The following is a 15982-nucleotide window of genomic DNA, read 5'->3' as shown; positions in this document are numbered from 1 at the left end:
GCTGGGCCAATTTCTTTTTGAGATACAACTTCCCCTGTCCGTAAATTGGGAAGCTTTGGCAAAAGCGAGAACCTCTGACATTTCCACTGTCCAACTTAAGGATCCCTAAACCGGGGCCTGGTGGTGGTGAATTCTTTTCTGACATAACTGTGCAGGAGATATAGTTGTTAATGTGAAATTATAGGGGACAAAACCATGCTGATAATGGCCCAGTCCAGCCTTAAGTATGGAGAGAGTCATCCATCACTCCAGGATTTTACTCCAGGGGAGCATTAGGCAAGAGCAGCCTGTTAATTTCTTTTATTAAGGGGAAAAGGAGCCAGCAAGTATTGTAGATGAATAAAGTGTCCTATTCTCTGAACAGAAAGGGCTAGGGCTGCTCTAGGAGACATGTAGCTACGAAGAGATCTGAGATTTTCACTCAGTGAATTAAGAGGAATTAACATAATTTCCTCAGTTTACCACCCTCCCTAAGTAGCCAGCAGCTCTGCTTGCCCCAAGTATTTTCATGCAAGGGGGTTGGATTTTTCCTTCAAATGTTTAGTCTTGAGTATTTCAAAATAGCAAACTAAAAGAGAAAGTTGATAAAATGTCAGTTACTTCCTTGATGAGAGTAGAAAGTGCATCTGATTGCAAAGGGTCAGAATATTGCTCCCTTGTGTGTCCAAAAGAGCAAAATGCTGCTTTCTTTCAGGATTGAATTTAGGCCTTTTAGTTTATCACAGTGATGCATTGCCTATTGCACTAGGTAGGAATCAGAAAGACTGAGTCACTGGACAACAAACACCATCAGAGAGAGACTCAAGCAGCTGTAATAAAGGTGTACTAGAGAGCTGAAAGGAAATGCTAATGAAGGCAGAAGGTGTGCTGCACTATAGCCTCAGGTTAGTAAAAGCTCTAGCTAAGAATAGCATGACAGCATTTTTCCCAGAAAACTGAGCTGCAGAGACACAGGGCCACCCCATGGGCGGTGGGGGGAAAGAGTATAGTTTACATGGGCCCAGAGGCCCTGGGGGGCCCAGCCCAGGCTGCAACCCCCATGGGTCCGTGTGTGGGAAGGGGAGCCTGTGTTACAAGTTTTTAGTGGGCTGGAAAAAATTATGCTTGGGCCCTGCTGAGAGACATCAGCTGGAAGGAAGCAAGTACCTGATTGTATCAGGTAGTTATAGGTGAAGAGGGTAAGGTGATGCTTTACTAATAAATTGGGCTTTGGATCCTACCACTTGTGTGTTCCAATTAATTTTATTTCTCGGGCCAGCGGATTTATTTCCTCCAGCTCACAGAAACAAGTATCCAGTCCCAATTCTACTGGCTTTTCCCATAACCCTTTTCAACCCAGCAGTAAGCAGCCTCTCTTCAAAGAGAGCCCATTTCACTACCAGGCTCTGGTGTCAATTTTTAGGGAACACTTTATTATCAGAGATATCAGCAAATTACTCTAAAGAATGAGTCACCCAGCCCAACAGAGAGGCTTTGTGGGGATTGTTGTGTTAATAAAACTGCTTTCAATAAGGAAATCTGGATGATGGTTACAACAATCCCCACAAACACCCTGCTATGAGTCTTGGCAGGAATCCCGGAAAGGGACCAGGAAGCTTCGCCTTTTGCCTTGTCATCTCTCTGTAGCAGTTCAAAGGTTGAGCTCATTGCCTGTCCTCCTGGCTCTCTTCCTCGTCCCTTCATCAGCCGCCAGCCCCTTTTGGCTTGGCGATTGTCCTCAGCTCCTGAATCTAGGCCTTGAGGTGTAATGCGGTGGAGAGGCTTTCTCTAGGGCAAGCGAGACAATAGGGCCATGGTCGGGACGAAAACAGGGGTGGCCTTGCAGGGGAATTGTTTCTCTGGAGCTGCACAACAAACCGGCGGGGTGCAAACGTGAAATCGCCCTAGAAGGAGGACATGAGCAACACCCGGGGGGGGGGAGGGGCAAGGCATTCCTTTTCCCCATTCAAAAGGGGCCGCCCTCCCCGTCGGGGAATCGAACCCCGGTCTCCCGCGTGACAGGCGGGGATACTCACCACTATACTAACGAGGAACGGGGGCCGGGGGCGCTGCTCCAGGCGGCTGAAGCACGGCCAATGAATCCTTCACACTACACCACAGTCCGCACTGCGCAGCCACACCCTTTGCTCCCTTCTTTTCCCAAAAGGCTTTGGCTGCACCAACAGCCCTGGGAAAGGCCCTCTCCTTCCTCACACGCGCTTGCCCACCGGGCCGCTTTGGCGGCCTTCGCAGCTCCTCGCAACACCTTACGGGGACCTTGCCCTCGGCCACGGGCTGCTCTGCTCAACACCTTAGTCCTCTCACAAACCTTTAGTTTAAAGCTCCCCCGTCGGCACGCCAGACGCTCCTCAAACTCACGCCATCACCAGCTCGGACGTGGCTCCTCTTGGCGGACGCAGCTTCTCCCTCCCGCAGGTCCTTCCTGTCAAGGCGCAGTGGCTGCACCTCCTCAACACAGCGCTTTCCAGGATCTGAGAAGCTGGATCTTGACGCTGCCATTCAGGAAGCAGCCATGCTCCTCCTCCCCATCACTCTTCTGCCGATGGATTTCACCCATTCACTGCCCTTTGCCAAGCCTAAAGCCGGCGGCTCTCTTTGCCAACGGAGCCACTAGGCGCGCTTTAGGGGACCCCGCAACAAAACCACGTGCCGTGACTCGGAGTCGAACCGAGGTTGCTGCGGCCACAACGCAAAGTACTAACCACTATACGATCACGGCCACCCAGCCGGCAGGGCCGAGACGGCCCGGCTGCTCGCTGCAGACCGCTCAACTCGGAGCTCTCGGGGAGGGAGGGGGCGGCACTCCCTCCCCTACCGCCACAGGTCTTTCTCAAGTCACCCCAGTAGTCTCACACTTGAAGTCGTAACGAAAGGGAAGAAGACACCAAGCGACCGTGCTGCCTGTCCCCCTGGCTCTCTTCCTCGTCCCTTCATCAGCCGCCGCCCCTTTTGGCTTGGCGATTGCCCTCAGCCCCTTAGACACGGTATTTCCCTTCGCATGTCTGAAACAGGACTCGCCGTGCTGCTCCTGAATCTAGGCCTTGAGGTGTAATGCGGTGGAGAGGCTTTCTCTAGGGCAAGCGAGACAATAGGGCCATGGTCGGGACGAAAACAGGGGTGGCCTTGCAGGGGAATTGTTTCTCTGGAGCTGCACAACAAACCGGCGGGGTGCAAACGTGAAATCGCCCTAGAAGGAGGACATGAGCAACACCCGGGGGGGGGAGGGGGCAAGGCATTCCTTTTCCCCATTCAAAAGGGGCCGCCCTCCCCGTCGGGGAATCGAACCCCGGTCTCCCGCGTGACAGGCGGGGATACTCACCACTATACTAACGAGGAACGGGGGCCGGGGGCGCTGCTCCAGGCGGCTGAAGCACGGCCAATGAATCCTTCACACTACACCACAGTCCGCACTGCGCAGCCACACCCTTTGCTCCCTTCTTTTCCCAAAAGGCTTTGGCTGCACCAACAGCCCTGGGAAAGGCCCTCTCTTTCCTCACACGCGCTTGCCCACCGGGCCGCTTTGGCGGCCTTCGCAGCTCCTCGCAACACCTTACGGGGACCTTGCCCTCGGCCACGGGCTGCTCTGCTCAACACCTTAGTCCTCTCACAAACCTTTAGTTTAAAGCTCCCCCGTCGGCACGCCAGACGCTCCTCAAACTCACGCCATCACCAGCTCGGACGTGGCTCCTCTTGGCGGACGCAGCTTCTCCCTCCCGCAGGTCCTTCCTGTCAAGGCGCAGTGGCTGCACCTCCTCAACACAGCGCTTTCCAGGATCTGAGAAGCTGGATCTTGACGCTGCCATTCAGGAAGCAGCCATGCTCCTCCTCCCCATCACTCTTCTGCCGATGGATTTCACCCATTCACTGCCCTTTGCCAAGCCTAAAGCCGGCGGCTCTCTTTGCCAACGGAGCCACTAGGCGCGCTTTAGGGGACCCCGCAACAAAACCACGTGCCGTGACTCGGAGTCGAACCGAGGTTGCTGCGGCCACAACGCAAAGTACTAACCACTATACGATCACGGCCACCCAGCCGGCAGGGCCGAGACGGCCCGGCTGCTCGCTGCAGACCGCTCAACTCGGAGCTCTCGGGGAGGGAGGGGGCGGCACTCCCTCCCCTACCGCCACAGGTCTTTCTCAAGTCACCCCAGTAGTCTCACACTTGAAGTCGTAACGAAAGGGAAGAAGACACCAAGCGACCGTGCTGCCTGTCCCCCTGGCTCTCTTCCTCGTCCCTTCATCAGCCGCCGCCCCTTTTGGCTTGGCGATTGCCCTCAGCCCCTTAGACACGGTATTTCCCTTCGCATGTCTGAAACAGGACTCGCCGTGCTGCTCCTGAATCTAGGCCTTGAGGTGTAATGCGGTGGAGAGGCTTTCTCTAGGGCAAGCGAGACAATAGGGCCATGGTCGGGACGAAAACAGGGGTGGCCTTGCAGGGGAATTGTTTCTCTGGAGCTGCACAACAAACCGGCGGGGTGCAAACGTGAAATCGCCCTAGAAGGAGGACATGAGCAACACGGGGGGGGGGGGGGGCAAGGCATTCCTTTTCCCCATTCAAAAGGGGCCGCCCTCCCCGTCGGGGAATCGAACCCCGGTCTCCCGCGTGACAGGCGGGGATACTCACCACTATACTAACGAGGAACGGGGGCCGGGGGCGCTGCTCCAGGCGGCTGAAGCACGGCCAATGAATCCTTCACACTACACCACAGTCCGCACTGCGCAGCCACACCCTTTGCTCCCTTCTTTTCCCAAAAGGCTTTGGCTGCACCAACAGCCCTGGGAAAGGCCCTCTCCTTCCTCACACGCGCTTGCCCACCGGGCCGCTTTGGCGGCCTTCGCAGCTCCTCGCAACACCTTACGGGGACCTTGCCCTCGGCCACGGGCTGCTCTGCTCAACACCTTAGTCCTCTCACAAACCTTTAGTTTAAAGCTCCCCCGTCGGCACGCCAGACGCTCCTCAAACTCACGCCATCACCAGCTCGGACGTGGCTCCTCTTGGCGGACGCAGCTTCTCCCTCCCGCAGGTCCTTCCTGTCAAGGCGCAGTGGCTGCACCTCCTCAACACAGCGCTTTCCAGGATCTGAGAAGCTGGATCTTGACGCTGCCATTCAGGAAGCAGCCATGCTCCTCCTCCCCATCACTCTTCTGCCGATGGATTTCACCCATTCACTGCCCTTTGCCAAGCCTAAAGCCGGCGGCTCTCTTTGCCAACGGAGCCACTAGGCGCGCTTTAGGGGACCCCGCAACAAAACCACGTGCCGTGACTCGGAGTCGAACCGAGGTTGCTGCGGCCACAACGCAAAGTACTAACCACTATACGATCACGGCCACCCAGCCGGCAGGGCCGAGACGGCCCGGCTGCTCGCTGCAGACCGCTCAACTCGGAGCTCTCGGGGAGGGAGGGGGCGGCACTCCCTCCCCTACCGCCACAGGTCTTTCTCAAGTCACCCCAGTAGTCTCACACTTGAAGTCGTAACGAAAGGGAAGAAGACACCAAGCGACCGTGCTGCCTGTCCCCCTGGCTCTCTTCCTCGTCCCTTCATCAGCCGCCGCCCCTTTTGGCTTGGCGATTGCCCTCAGCCCCTTAGACACGGTATTTCCCTTCGCATGTCTGAAACAGGACTCGCCGTGCTGCTCCTGAATCTAGGCCTTGAGGTGTAATGCGGTGGAGAGGCTTTCTCTAGGGCAAGCGAGACAATAGGGCCATGGTCGGGACGAAAACAGGGGTGGCCTTGCAGGGGAATTGTTTCTCTGGAGCTGCACAACAAACCGGCGGGGTGCAAACGTGAAATCGCCCTAGAAGGAGGACATGAGCAACACCCGGGGGGGGGGCAAGGCATTCCTTTTCCCCATTCAAAAGGGGCCGCCCTCCCCGTCGGGGAATCGAACCCCGGTCTCCCGCGTGACAGGCGGGGATACTCACCACTATACTAACGAGGAACGGGGGCCGGGGCGCTGCTCCAGGCGGCTGAAGCACGGCCAATGAATCCTTCACACTACACCACAGTCCGCACTGCGCAGCCACACCCTTTGCTCCCTTCTTTTCCCAAAAGGCTTTGGCTGCACCAACAGCCCTGGGAAAGGCCCTCTCCTTCCTCACACGCGCTTGCCCACCGGGCCGCTTTGGCGGCCTTCGCAGCTCCTCGCAACACCTTACGGGGACCTTGCCCTCGGCCACGGGCTGCTCTGCTCAACACCTTAGTCCTCTCACAAACCTTTAGTTTAAAGCTCCCCCGTCGGCACGCCAGACGCTCCTCAAACTCACGCCATCACCAGCTCGGACGTGGCTCCTCTTGGCGGACGCAGCTTCTCCCTCCCGCAGGTCCTTCCTGTCAAGGCGCAGTGGCTGCACCTCCTCAACACAGCGCTTTCCAGGATCTGAGAAGCTGGATCTTGACGCTGCCATTCAGGAAGCAGCCATGCTCCTCCTCCCCATCACTCTTCTGCCGATGGATTTCACCCATTCACTGCCCTTTGCCAAGCCTAAAGCCGGCGGCTCTCTTTGCCAACGGAGCCACTAGGCGCGCTTTAGGGGACCCCGCAACAAAACCACGTGCCGTGACTCGGAGTCGAACCGAGGTTGCTGCGGCCACAACGCAAAGTACTAACCACTATACGATCACGGCCACCCAGCCGGCAGGGCCGAGACGGCCCGGCTGCTCGCTGCAGACCGCTCAACTCGGAGCTCTCGGGGAGGGAGGGGGCGGCACTCCCTCCCCTACCGCCACAGGTCTTTCTCAAGTCACCCCAGTAGTCTCACACTTGAAGTCGTAACGAAAGGGAAGAAGACACCAAGCGACCGTGCTGCCTGTCCCCCTGGCTCTCTTCCTCGTCCCTTCATCAGCCGCCGCCCCTTTTGGCTTGGCGATTGCCCTCAGCCCCTTAGACACGGTATTTCCCTTCGCATGTCTGAAACAGGACTCGCCGTGCTGCTCCTGAATCTAGGCCTTGAGGTGTAATGCGGTGGAGAGGCTTTCTCTAGGGCAAGCGAGACAATAGGGCCATGGTCGGGACGAAAACAGGGGTGGCCTTGCAGGGGAATTGTTTCTCTGGAGCTGCACAACAAACCGGCGGGGTGCAAACGTGAAATCGCCCTAGAAGGAGGACATGAGCAACACGGGGGGGGGGGGGGGGGCAAGGCATTCCTTTTCCCCATTCAAAAGGGGCCGCCCTCCCCGTCGGGGAATCGAACCCCGGTCTCCCGCGTGACAGGCGGGGATACTCACCACTATACTAACGAGGAACGGGGGCCGGGGGCGCTGCTCCAGGCGGCTGAAGCACGGCCAATGAATCCTTCACACTACACCACAGTCCGCACTGCGCAGCCACACCCTTTGCTCCCTTCTTTTCCCAAAAGGCTTTGGCTGCACCAACAGCCCTGGGAAAGGCCCTCTCCTTCCTCACACGCGCTTGCCCACCGGGCCGCTTTGGCGGCCTTCGCAGCTCCTCGCAACACCTTACGGGGACCTTGCCCTCGGCCACGGGCTGCTCTGCTCAACACCTTAGTCCTCTCACAAACCTTTAGTTTAAAGCTCCCCCGTCGGCACGCCAGACGCTCCTCAAACTCACGCCATCACCAGCTCGGACGTGGCTCCTCTTGGCGGACGCAGCTTCTCCCTCCCGCAGGTCCTTCCTGTCAAGGCGCAGTGGCTGCACCTCCTCAACACAGCGCTTTCCAGGATCTGAGAAGCTGGCTCTTGACGCTGCCATTCAGGAAGCAGCCATGCTCCTCCTCCCCATCACTCTTCTGCCGATGGATTTCACCCATTCACTGCCCTTTGCCAAGCCTAAAGCCGGCGGCTCTCTTTGCCAACGGAGCCACTAGGCGCGCTTTAGGGGACCCCGCAACAAAACCACGTGCCGTGACTCGGAGTCGAACCGAGGTTGCTGCGGCCACAACGCAAAGTACTAACCACTATACGATCACGGCCACCCAGCCGGCAGGGCCGAGACGGCCCGGCTGCTCGCTGCAGACCGCTCAACTCGGAGCTCTCGGGGAGGGAGGGGCGGCACTCCCTCCCCTACCGCCACAGGTCTTTCTCAAGTCACCCCAGTAGTCTCACACTTGAAGTCGTAACGAAAGGGAAGAAGACACCAAGCGACCGTGCTGCCTGTCCCCCTGGCTCTCTTCCTCGTCCCTTCATCAGCCGCCGCCCCTTTTGGCTTGGCGATTGCCCTCAGCCCCTTAGACACGGTATTTCCCTTCGCATGTCTGAAACAGGACTCGCCGTGCTGCTCCTGAATCTAGGCCTTGAGGTGTAATGCGGTGGAGAGGCTTTCTCTAGGGCAAGCGAGACAATAGGGCCATGGTCGGGACGAAAACAGGGGTGGCCTTGCAGGGGAATTGTTTCTCTGGAGCTGCACAACAAACCGGCGGGGTGCAAACGTGAAATCGCCCTAGAAGGAGGACATGAGCAACACGGGGGGGGGGAGGGGGCAAGGCATTCCTTTTCCCCATTCAAAAGGGGCCGCCCTCCCCGTCGGGGAATCGAACCCCGGTCTCCCGCGTGACAGGCGGGGATACTCACCACTATACTAACGAGGAACGGGGGCCGGGGGCGCTGCTCCAGGCGGCTGAAGCACGGCCAATGAATCCTTCACACTACACCACAGTCCGCACTGCGCAGCCACACCCTTTGCTCCCTTCTTTTCCCAAAAGGCTTTGGCTGCACCAACAGCCCTGGGAAAGGCCCTCTCCTTCCTCACACGCGCTTGCCCACCGGGCCGCTTTGGCGGCCTTCGCAGCTCCTCGCAACACCTTACGGGGACCTTGCCCTCGGCCACGGGCTGCTCTGCTCAACACCTTAGTCCTCTCACAAACTTCCTTTAGTTTAAAGCTCCCCCGTCGGCACGCCAGACGCTCCTCAAACTCACGCCATCACCAGCTCGGACGTGGCTCCTCTTGGCGGACGCAGCTTCTCCCTCCCGCAGGTCCTTCCTGTCAAGGCGCAGTGGCTGCACCTCCTCAACACAGCGCTTTCCAGGATCTGAGAAGCTGGCTCTTGACGCTGCCATTCAGGAAGCAGCCATGCTCCTCCTCCCCATCACTCTTCTGCCGATGGATTTCACCCATTCACTGCCCTTTGCCAAGCCTAAAGCCGGCGGCTCTCTTTGCCAACGGAGCCACTAGGCGCGCTTTAGGGGACCCCGCAACAAAACCACGTGCCGTGACTCGGAGTCGAACCGAGGTTGCTGCGGCCACAACGCAAAGTACTAACCACTATACGATCACGGCCACCCAGCCGGCAGGGCCGAGACGGCCCGGCTGCTCGCTGCAGACCGCTCAACTCGGAGCTCTCGGGGAGGGAGGGGGCGGCACTCCCTCCCCTACCGCCACAGGTCTTTCTCAAGTCACCCCAGTAGTCTCACACTTGAAGTCGTAACGAAAGGGAAGAAGACACCAAGCGACCGTGCTGCCTGTCCCCCTGGCTCTCTTCCTCGTCCCTTCATCAGCCGCCGCCCCTTTTGGCTTGGCGATTGCCCTCAGCCCCTTAGACACGGTATTTCCCTTCGCATGTCTGAAACAGGACTCGCCGTGCTGCTCCTGAATCTAGGCCTTGAGGTGTAATGCGGTGGAGAGGCTTTCTCTAGGGCAAGCGAGACAATAGGGCCATGGTCGGGACGAAAACAGGGGTGGCCTTGCAGGGGAATTGTTTCTCTGGAGCTGCACAACAAACCGGCGGGGTGCAAACGTGAAATCGCCCTAGAAGGAGGACATGAGCAACACCCGGGGGGGAGGGGGCAAGGCATTCCTTTTCCCCATTCAAAAGGGGCCGCCCTCCCCGTCGGGGAATCGAACCCCGGTCTCCCGCGTGACAGGCGGGGATACTCACCACTATACTAACGAGGAACGGGGGCCGGGGGCGCTGCTCCAGGCGGCTGAAGCACGGCCAATGAATCCTTCACACTACACCACAGTCCGCACTGCGCAGCCACACCCTTTGCTCCCTTCTTTTCCCAAAAGGCTTTGGCTGCACCAACAGCCCTGGGAAAGGCCCTCTCCTTCCTCACACGCGCTTGCCCACCGGGCCGCTTTGGCGGCCTTCGCAGCTCCTCGCAACACCTTACGGGGACCTTGCCCTCGGCCACGGGCTGCTCTGCTCAACACCTTAGTCCTCTCACAAACCTTTAGTTTAAAGCTCCCCCGTCGGCACGCCAGACGCTCCTCAAACTCACGCCATCACCAGCTCGGACGTGGCTCCTCTTGGCGGACGCAGCTTCTCCCTCCCGCAGGTCCTTCCTGTCAAGGCGCAGTGGCTGCACCTCCTCAACACAGCGCTTTCCAGGATCTGAGAAGCTGGCTCTTGACGCTGCCATTCAGGAAGCAGCCATGCTCCTCCTCCCCATCACTCTTCTGCCGATGGATTTCACCCATTCACTGCCCTTTGCCAAGCCTAAAGCCGGCGGCTCTCTTTGCCAACGGAGCCACTAGGCGCGCTTTAGGGGACCCCGCAACAAAACCACGTGCCGTGACTCGGAGTCGAACCGAGGTTGCTGCGGCCACAACGCAAAGTACTAACCACTATACGATCACGGCCACCCAGCCGGCAGGGCCGAGACGGCCCGGCTGCTCGCTGCAGACCGCTCAACTCGGAGCTCTCGGGGAGGGAGGGGGCGGCACTCCCTCCCCTACCGCCACAGGTCTTTCTCAAGTCACCCCAGTAGTCTCACACTTGAAGTCGTAACGAAAGGGAAGAAGACACCAAGCGACCGTGCTGCCTGTCCCCCTGGCTCTCTTCCTCGTCCCTTCATCAGCCGCCGCCCCTTTTGGCTTGGCGATTGCCCTCAGCCCCTTAGACACGGTATTTCCCTTCGCATGTCTGAAACAGGACTCGCCGTGCTGCTCCTGAATCTAGGCCTTGAGGTGTAATGCGGTGGAGAGGCTTTCTCTAGGGCAAGCGAGACAATAGGGCCATGGTCGGGACGAAAACAGGGGTGGCCTTGCAGGGGAATTGTTTCTCTGGAGCTGCACAACAAACCGGCGGGGTGCAAACGTGAAATCGCCCTAGAAGGAGGACATGAGCAACACCCGGGGGGGGAGGGGGCAAGGCATTCCTTTTCCCCATTCAAAAGGGGCCGCCCTCCCCGTCGGGGAATCGAACCCCGGTCTCCCGCGTGACAGGCGGGGATACTCACCACTATACTAACGAGGAACGGGGGCCGGGGGCGCTGCTCCAGGCGGCTGAAGCACGGCCAATGAATCCTTCACACTACACCACAGTCCGCACTGCGCAGCCACACCCTTTGCTCCCTTCTTTTCCCAAAAGGCTTTGGCTGCACCAACAGCCCTGGGAAAGGCCCTCTCCTTCCTCACACGCGCTTGCCCACCGGGCCGCTTTGGCGGCCTTCGCAGCTCCTCGCAACACCTTACGGGGACCTTGCCCTCGGCCACGGGCTGCTCTGCTCAACACCTTAGTCCTCTCACAAACCTTTAGTTTAAAGCTCCCCCGTCGGCACGCCAGACGCTCCTCAAACTCACGCCATCACCAGCTCGGACGTGGCTCCTCTTGGCGGACGCAGCTTCTCCCTCCCGCAGGTCCTTCCTGTCAAGGCGCAGTGGCTGCACCTCCTCAACACAGCGCTTTCCAGGATCTGAGAAGCTGGCTCTTGACGCTGCCATTCAGGAAGCAGCCATGCTCCTCCTCCCCATCACTCTTCTGCCGATGGATTTCACCCATTCACTGCCCTTTGCCAAGCCTAAAGCCGGCGGCTCTCTTTGCCAACGGAGCCACTAGGCGCGCTTTAGGGGACCCCGCAACAAAACCACGTGCCGTGACTCGGAGTCGAACCGAGGTTGCTGCGGCCACAACGCAAAGTACTAACCACTATACGATCACGGCCACCCAGCCGGCAGGGCCGAGACGGCCCGGCTGCTCGCTGCAGACCGCTCAACTCGGAGCTCTCGGGGAGGGAGGGGGCGGCACTCCCTCCCCTACCGCCACAGGTCTTTCTCAAGTCACCCCAGTAGTCTCACACTTGAAGTCGTAACGAAAGGGAAGAAGACACCAAGCGACCGTGCTGCCTGTCCCCCTGGCTCTCTTCCTCGTCCCTTCATCAGCCGCCGCCCCTTTTGGCTTGGCGATTGCCCTCAGCCCCTTAGACACGGTATTTCCCTTCGCATGTCTGAAACAGGACTCGCCGTGCTGCTCCTGAATCTAGGCCTTGAGGTGTAATGCGGTGGAGAGGCTTTCTCTAGGGCAAGCGAGACAATAGGGCCATGGTCGGGACGAAAACAGGGGTGGCCTTGCAGGGGAATTGTTTCTCTGGAGCTGCACAACAAACCGGCGGGGTGCAAACGTGAAATCGCCCTAGAAGGAGGACATGAGCAACACGGGGGAGGGGGCAAGGCATTCCTTTTCCCCATTCAAAAGGGGCCGCCCTCCCCGTCGGGGAATCGAACCCCGGTCTCCCGCGTGACAGGCGGGGATACTCACCACTATACTAACGAGGAACGGGGGCCGGGGGCGCTGCTCCAGGCGGCTGAAGCACGGCCAATGAATCCTTCACACTACACCACAGTCCGCACTGCGCAGCCACACCCTTTGCTCCCTTCTTTTCCCAAAAGGCTTTGGCTGCACCAACAGCCCTGGGAAAGGCCCTCTCCTTCCTCACACGCGCTTGCCCACCGGGCCGCTTTGGCGGCCTTCGCAGCTCCTCGCAACACCTTACGGGGACCTTGCCCTCGGCCACGGGCTGCTCTGCTCAACACCTTAGTCCTCTCACAAACCTTTAGTTTAAAGCTCCCCCGTCGGCACGCCAGACGCTCCTCAAACTCACGCCATCACCAGCTCGGACGTGGCTCCTCTTGGCGGACGCAGCTTCTCCCTCCCGCAGGTCCTTCCTGTCAAGGCGCAGTGGCTGCACCTCCTCAACACAGCGCTTTCCAGGATCTGAGAAGCTGGCTCTTGACGCTGCCATTCAGGAAGCAGCCATGCTCCTCCTCCCCATCACTCTTCTGCCGATGGATTTCACCCATTCACTGCCCTTTGCCAAGCCTAAAGCCGGCGGCTCTCTTTGCCAACGGAGCCACTAGGCGCGCTTTAGGGGACCCCGCAACAAAACCACGTGCCGTGACTCGGAGTCGAACCGAGGTTGCTGCGGCCACAACGCAAAGTACTAACCACTATACGATCACGGCCACCCAGCCGGCAGGGCCGAGACGGCCCGGCTGCTCGCTGCAGACCGCTCAACTCGGAGCTCTCGGGGAGGGAGGGGGCGGCACTCCCTCCCCTACCGCCACAGGTCTTTCTCAAGTCACCCCAGTAGTCTCACACTTGAAGTCGTAACGAAAGGGAAGAAGACACCAAGCGACCGTGCTGCCTGTCCCCCTGGCTCTCTTCCTCGTCCCTTCATCAGCCGCCGCCCCTTTTGGCTTGGCGATTGCCCTCAGCCCCTTAGACACGGTATTTCCCTTCGCATGTCTGAAACAGGACTCGCCGTGCTGCTCCTGAATCTAGGCCTTGAGGTGTAATGCGGTGGAGAGGCTTTCTCTAGGGCAAGCGAGACAATAGGGCCATGGTCGGGACGAAAACAGGGGTGGCCTTGCAGGGGAATTGTTTCTCTGGAGCTGCACAACAAACCGGCGGGGTGCAAACGTGAAATCGCCCTAGAAGGAGGACATGAGCAACACCCGGGGGGGGGGAGGGGGCAAGGCATTCCTTTTCCCCATTCAAAAGGGGCCGCCCTCCCCGTCGGGGAATCGAACCCCGGTCTCCCGCGTGACAGGCGGGGATACTCACCACTATACTAACGAGGAACGGGGGCCGGGGGCGCTGCTCCAGGCGGCTGAAGCACGGCCAATGAATCCTTCACACTACACCACAGTCCGCACTGCGCAGCCACACCCTTTGCTCCCTTCTTTTCCCAAAAGGCTTTGGCTGCACCAACAGCCCTGGGAAAGGCCCTCTCCTTCCTCACACGCGCTTGCCCACCGGGCCGCTTTGGCGGCCTTCGCAGCTCCTCGCAACACCTTACGGGGACCTTGCCCTCGGCCACGGGCTGCTCTGCTCAACACCTTAGTCCTCTCACAAACCTTTAGTTTAAAGCTCCCCCGTCGGCACGCCAGACGCTCCTCAAACTCACGCCATCACCAGCTCGGACGTGGCTCCTCTTGGCGGACGCAGCTTCTCCCTCCCGCAGGTCCTTCCTGTCAAGGCGCAGTGGCTGCACCTCCTCAACACAGCGCTTTCCAGGATCTGAGAAGCTGGCTCTTGACGCTGCCATTCAGGAAGCAGCCATGCTCCTCCTCCCCATCACTCTTCTGCCGATGGATTTCACCCATTCACTGCCCTTTGCCAAGCCTAAAGCCGGCGGCTCTCTTTGCCAACGGAGCCACTAGGCGCGCTTTAGGGGACCCCGCAACAAAACCACGTGCCGTGACTCGGAGTCGAACCGAGGTTGCTGCGGCCACAACGCAAAGTACTAACCACTATACGATCACGGCCACCCAGCCGGCAGGGCCGAGACGGCCCGGCTGCTCGCTGCAGACCGCTCAACTCGGAGCTCTCGGGGAGGGAGGGGGCGGCACTCCCTCCCCTACCGCCACAGGTCTTTCTCAAGTCACCCCAGTAGTCTCACACTTGAAGTCGTAACGAAAGGGAAGAAGACACCAAGCGACCGTGCTGCCTGTCCCCCTGGCTCTCTTCCTCGTCCCTTCATCAGCCGCCGCCCCTTTTGGCTTGGCGATTGCCCTCAGCCCCTTAGACACGGTATTTCCCTTCGCATGTCTGAAACAGGACTCGCCGTGCTGCTCCTGAATCTAGGCCTTGAGGTGTAATGCGGTGGAGAGGCTTTCTCTAGGGCAAGCGAGACAATAGGGCCATGGTCGGGACGAAAACAGGGGTGGCCTTGCAGGGGAATTGTTTCTCTGGAGCTGCACAACAAACCGGCGGGGTGCAAACGTGAAATCGCCCTAGAAGGAGGACATGAGCAACACCCGGGGGGGGGGGGGCAAGGCATTCCTTTTCCCCATTCAAAAGGGGCCGCCCTCCCCGTCGGGGAATCGAACCCCGGTCTCCCGCGTGACAGGCGGGGATACTCACCACTATACTAACGAGGAACGGGGGCCGGGGGCGCTGCTCCAGGCGGCTGAAGCACGGCCAATGAATCCTTCACACTACACCACAGTCCGCACTGCGCAGCCACACCCTTTGCTCCCTTCTTTTCCCAAAAGGCTTTGGCTGCACCAACAGCCCTGGGAAAGGCCCTCTCCTTCCTCACACGCGCTTGCCCACCGGGCCGCTTTGGCGGCCTTCGCAGCTCCTCGCAACACCTTACGGGGACCTTGCCCTCGGCCACGGGCTGCTCTGCTCAACACCTTAGTCCTCTCACAAACCTTTAGTTTAAAGCTCCCCCGTCGGCACGCCAGACGCTCCTCAAACTCACGCCATCACCAGCTCGGACGTGGCTCCTCTTGGCGGACGCAGCTTCTCCCTCCCGCAGGTCCTTCCTGTCAAGGCGCAGTGGCTGCACCTCCTCAACACAGCGCTTTCCAGGATCTGAGAAGCTGGATCTTGACGCTGCCATTCAGGAAGCAGCCATGCTCCTCCTCCCCATCACTCTTCTGCCGATGGATTTCACCCATTCACTGCCCTTTGCCAAGCCTAAAGCCGGCGGCTCTCTTTGCCAACGGAGCCACTAGGCGCGCTTTAGGGGACCCCGCAACAAAACCACGTGCCGTGACTCGGAGTCGAACCGAGGTTGCTGCGGCCACAACGCAAAGTACTAACCACTATACGATCACGGCCACCCAGCCGGCAGGGCCGAGACGGCCCGGCTGCTCGCTGCAGACCGCTCAACTCGGAGCTCTCGGGGAGGAGGGGGCGGCACTCCCTCCCCTACCGCCACAGGTCTTTCTCAAGTCACCCCAGTAGTCTCACACTTGAAGTCGTAACGAAAGGGAAGAAGACACCAAGCGACCGTGCTGCCTGTCCCCCTGGCTCTCTTCCTCGTCCCTTCATCAGCCGCCGCCCCTTTTGGCTTGGCG

At 59.3% G+C, this 15982-nt stretch overlaps 22 non-coding genes across 22 annotated transcripts; all 22 read right to left on the bottom strand.

Annotated features, from left to right (window-relative positions):
- Positions 1 to 1960: 1960 nt before the first annotated feature.
- On the bottom strand, positions 1961 to 2032 carry TRNAD-GUC (transfer RNA aspartic acid (anticodon GUC)). The gene has a single exon. It is a non-coding gene; the product is annotated as a tRNA-Asp (tRNA).
- Positions 2033 to 2647: 615 nt separating this feature from the next.
- Positions 2648 to 2719, bottom strand: TRNAH-GUG (transfer RNA histidin (anticodon GUG)). The gene has a single exon. It is a non-coding gene; the product is annotated as a tRNA-His (tRNA).
- A 545-nt stretch (positions 2720 to 3264) lies between these two features.
- On the bottom strand, positions 3265 to 3336 carry TRNAD-GUC (transfer RNA aspartic acid (anticodon GUC)). The gene has a single exon. It is a non-coding gene; the product is annotated as a tRNA-Asp (tRNA).
- Positions 3337 to 3951: 615 nt separating this feature from the next.
- Positions 3952 to 4023, bottom strand: TRNAH-GUG (transfer RNA histidin (anticodon GUG)). Its single transcript has one exon. It is a non-coding gene; the product is annotated as a tRNA-His (tRNA).
- A 543-nt stretch (positions 4024 to 4566) lies between these two features.
- TRNAD-GUC (transfer RNA aspartic acid (anticodon GUC)) lies at positions 4567 to 4638 on the bottom strand. Its single transcript has one exon. It is a non-coding gene; the product is annotated as a tRNA-Asp (tRNA).
- A 615-nt stretch (positions 4639 to 5253) lies between these two features.
- On the bottom strand, positions 5254 to 5325 carry TRNAH-GUG (transfer RNA histidin (anticodon GUG)). Its single transcript has one exon. It is a non-coding gene; the product is annotated as a tRNA-His (tRNA).
- Positions 5326 to 5865: 540 nt separating this feature from the next.
- Positions 5866 to 5937, bottom strand: TRNAD-GUC (transfer RNA aspartic acid (anticodon GUC)). Its single transcript has one exon. It is a non-coding gene; the product is annotated as a tRNA-Asp (tRNA).
- Positions 5938 to 6551: 614 nt separating this feature from the next.
- TRNAH-GUG (transfer RNA histidin (anticodon GUG)) lies at positions 6552 to 6623 on the bottom strand. Its single transcript has one exon. It is a non-coding gene; the product is annotated as a tRNA-His (tRNA).
- Positions 6624 to 7168: 545 nt separating this feature from the next.
- TRNAD-GUC (transfer RNA aspartic acid (anticodon GUC)) lies at positions 7169 to 7240 on the bottom strand. Its single transcript has one exon. It is a non-coding gene; the product is annotated as a tRNA-Asp (tRNA).
- Positions 7241 to 7855: 615 nt separating this feature from the next.
- TRNAH-GUG (transfer RNA histidin (anticodon GUG)) lies at positions 7856 to 7927 on the bottom strand. Its single transcript has one exon. It is a non-coding gene; the product is annotated as a tRNA-His (tRNA).
- A 543-nt stretch (positions 7928 to 8470) lies between these two features.
- TRNAD-GUC (transfer RNA aspartic acid (anticodon GUC)) lies at positions 8471 to 8542 on the bottom strand. Its single transcript has one exon. It is a non-coding gene; the product is annotated as a tRNA-Asp (tRNA).
- Positions 8543 to 9160: 618 nt separating this feature from the next.
- Positions 9161 to 9232, bottom strand: TRNAH-GUG (transfer RNA histidin (anticodon GUG)). The gene has a single exon. It is a non-coding gene; the product is annotated as a tRNA-His (tRNA).
- Positions 9233 to 9775: 543 nt separating this feature from the next.
- Positions 9776 to 9847, bottom strand: TRNAD-GUC (transfer RNA aspartic acid (anticodon GUC)). Its single transcript has one exon. It is a non-coding gene; the product is annotated as a tRNA-Asp (tRNA).
- A 615-nt stretch (positions 9848 to 10462) lies between these two features.
- Positions 10463 to 10534, bottom strand: TRNAH-GUG (transfer RNA histidin (anticodon GUG)). Its single transcript has one exon. It is a non-coding gene; the product is annotated as a tRNA-His (tRNA).
- Positions 10535 to 11078: 544 nt separating this feature from the next.
- TRNAD-GUC (transfer RNA aspartic acid (anticodon GUC)) lies at positions 11079 to 11150 on the bottom strand. The gene has a single exon. It is a non-coding gene; the product is annotated as a tRNA-Asp (tRNA).
- A 615-nt stretch (positions 11151 to 11765) lies between these two features.
- Positions 11766 to 11837, bottom strand: TRNAH-GUG (transfer RNA histidin (anticodon GUG)). The gene has a single exon. It is a non-coding gene; the product is annotated as a tRNA-His (tRNA).
- Positions 11838 to 12376: 539 nt separating this feature from the next.
- Positions 12377 to 12448, bottom strand: TRNAD-GUC (transfer RNA aspartic acid (anticodon GUC)). Its single transcript has one exon. It is a non-coding gene; the product is annotated as a tRNA-Asp (tRNA).
- Positions 12449 to 13063: 615 nt separating this feature from the next.
- Positions 13064 to 13135, bottom strand: TRNAH-GUG (transfer RNA histidin (anticodon GUG)). The gene has a single exon. It is a non-coding gene; the product is annotated as a tRNA-His (tRNA).
- A 546-nt stretch (positions 13136 to 13681) lies between these two features.
- TRNAD-GUC (transfer RNA aspartic acid (anticodon GUC)) lies at positions 13682 to 13753 on the bottom strand. The gene has a single exon. It is a non-coding gene; the product is annotated as a tRNA-Asp (tRNA).
- A 615-nt stretch (positions 13754 to 14368) lies between these two features.
- On the bottom strand, positions 14369 to 14440 carry TRNAH-GUG (transfer RNA histidin (anticodon GUG)). Its single transcript has one exon. It is a non-coding gene; the product is annotated as a tRNA-His (tRNA).
- A 543-nt stretch (positions 14441 to 14983) lies between these two features.
- On the bottom strand, positions 14984 to 15055 carry TRNAD-GUC (transfer RNA aspartic acid (anticodon GUC)). The gene has a single exon. It is a non-coding gene; the product is annotated as a tRNA-Asp (tRNA).
- A 615-nt stretch (positions 15056 to 15670) lies between these two features.
- On the bottom strand, positions 15671 to 15742 carry TRNAH-GUG (transfer RNA histidin (anticodon GUG)). Its single transcript has one exon. It is a non-coding gene; the product is annotated as a tRNA-His (tRNA).
- Positions 15743 to 15982: the final 240 nt, after the last annotated feature.

The sequence above is a fragment of the Emydura macquarii genome, unplaced genomic scaffold (genome assembly GCF_026122565.2).
Source record: "Emydura macquarii macquarii isolate MOO-44397 ecotype Brisbane River unplaced genomic scaffold, CSIRO-AGI_Emac_v2 contig_1119, whole genome shotgun sequence".
Lineage (NCBI taxonomy): Eukaryota > Metazoa > Chordata > Testudines > Chelidae > Emydura > Emydura macquarii.
Note: the sequence above shows the minus strand (reverse complement) of the source record. Positions and strands in the feature narration are given on the sequence as shown.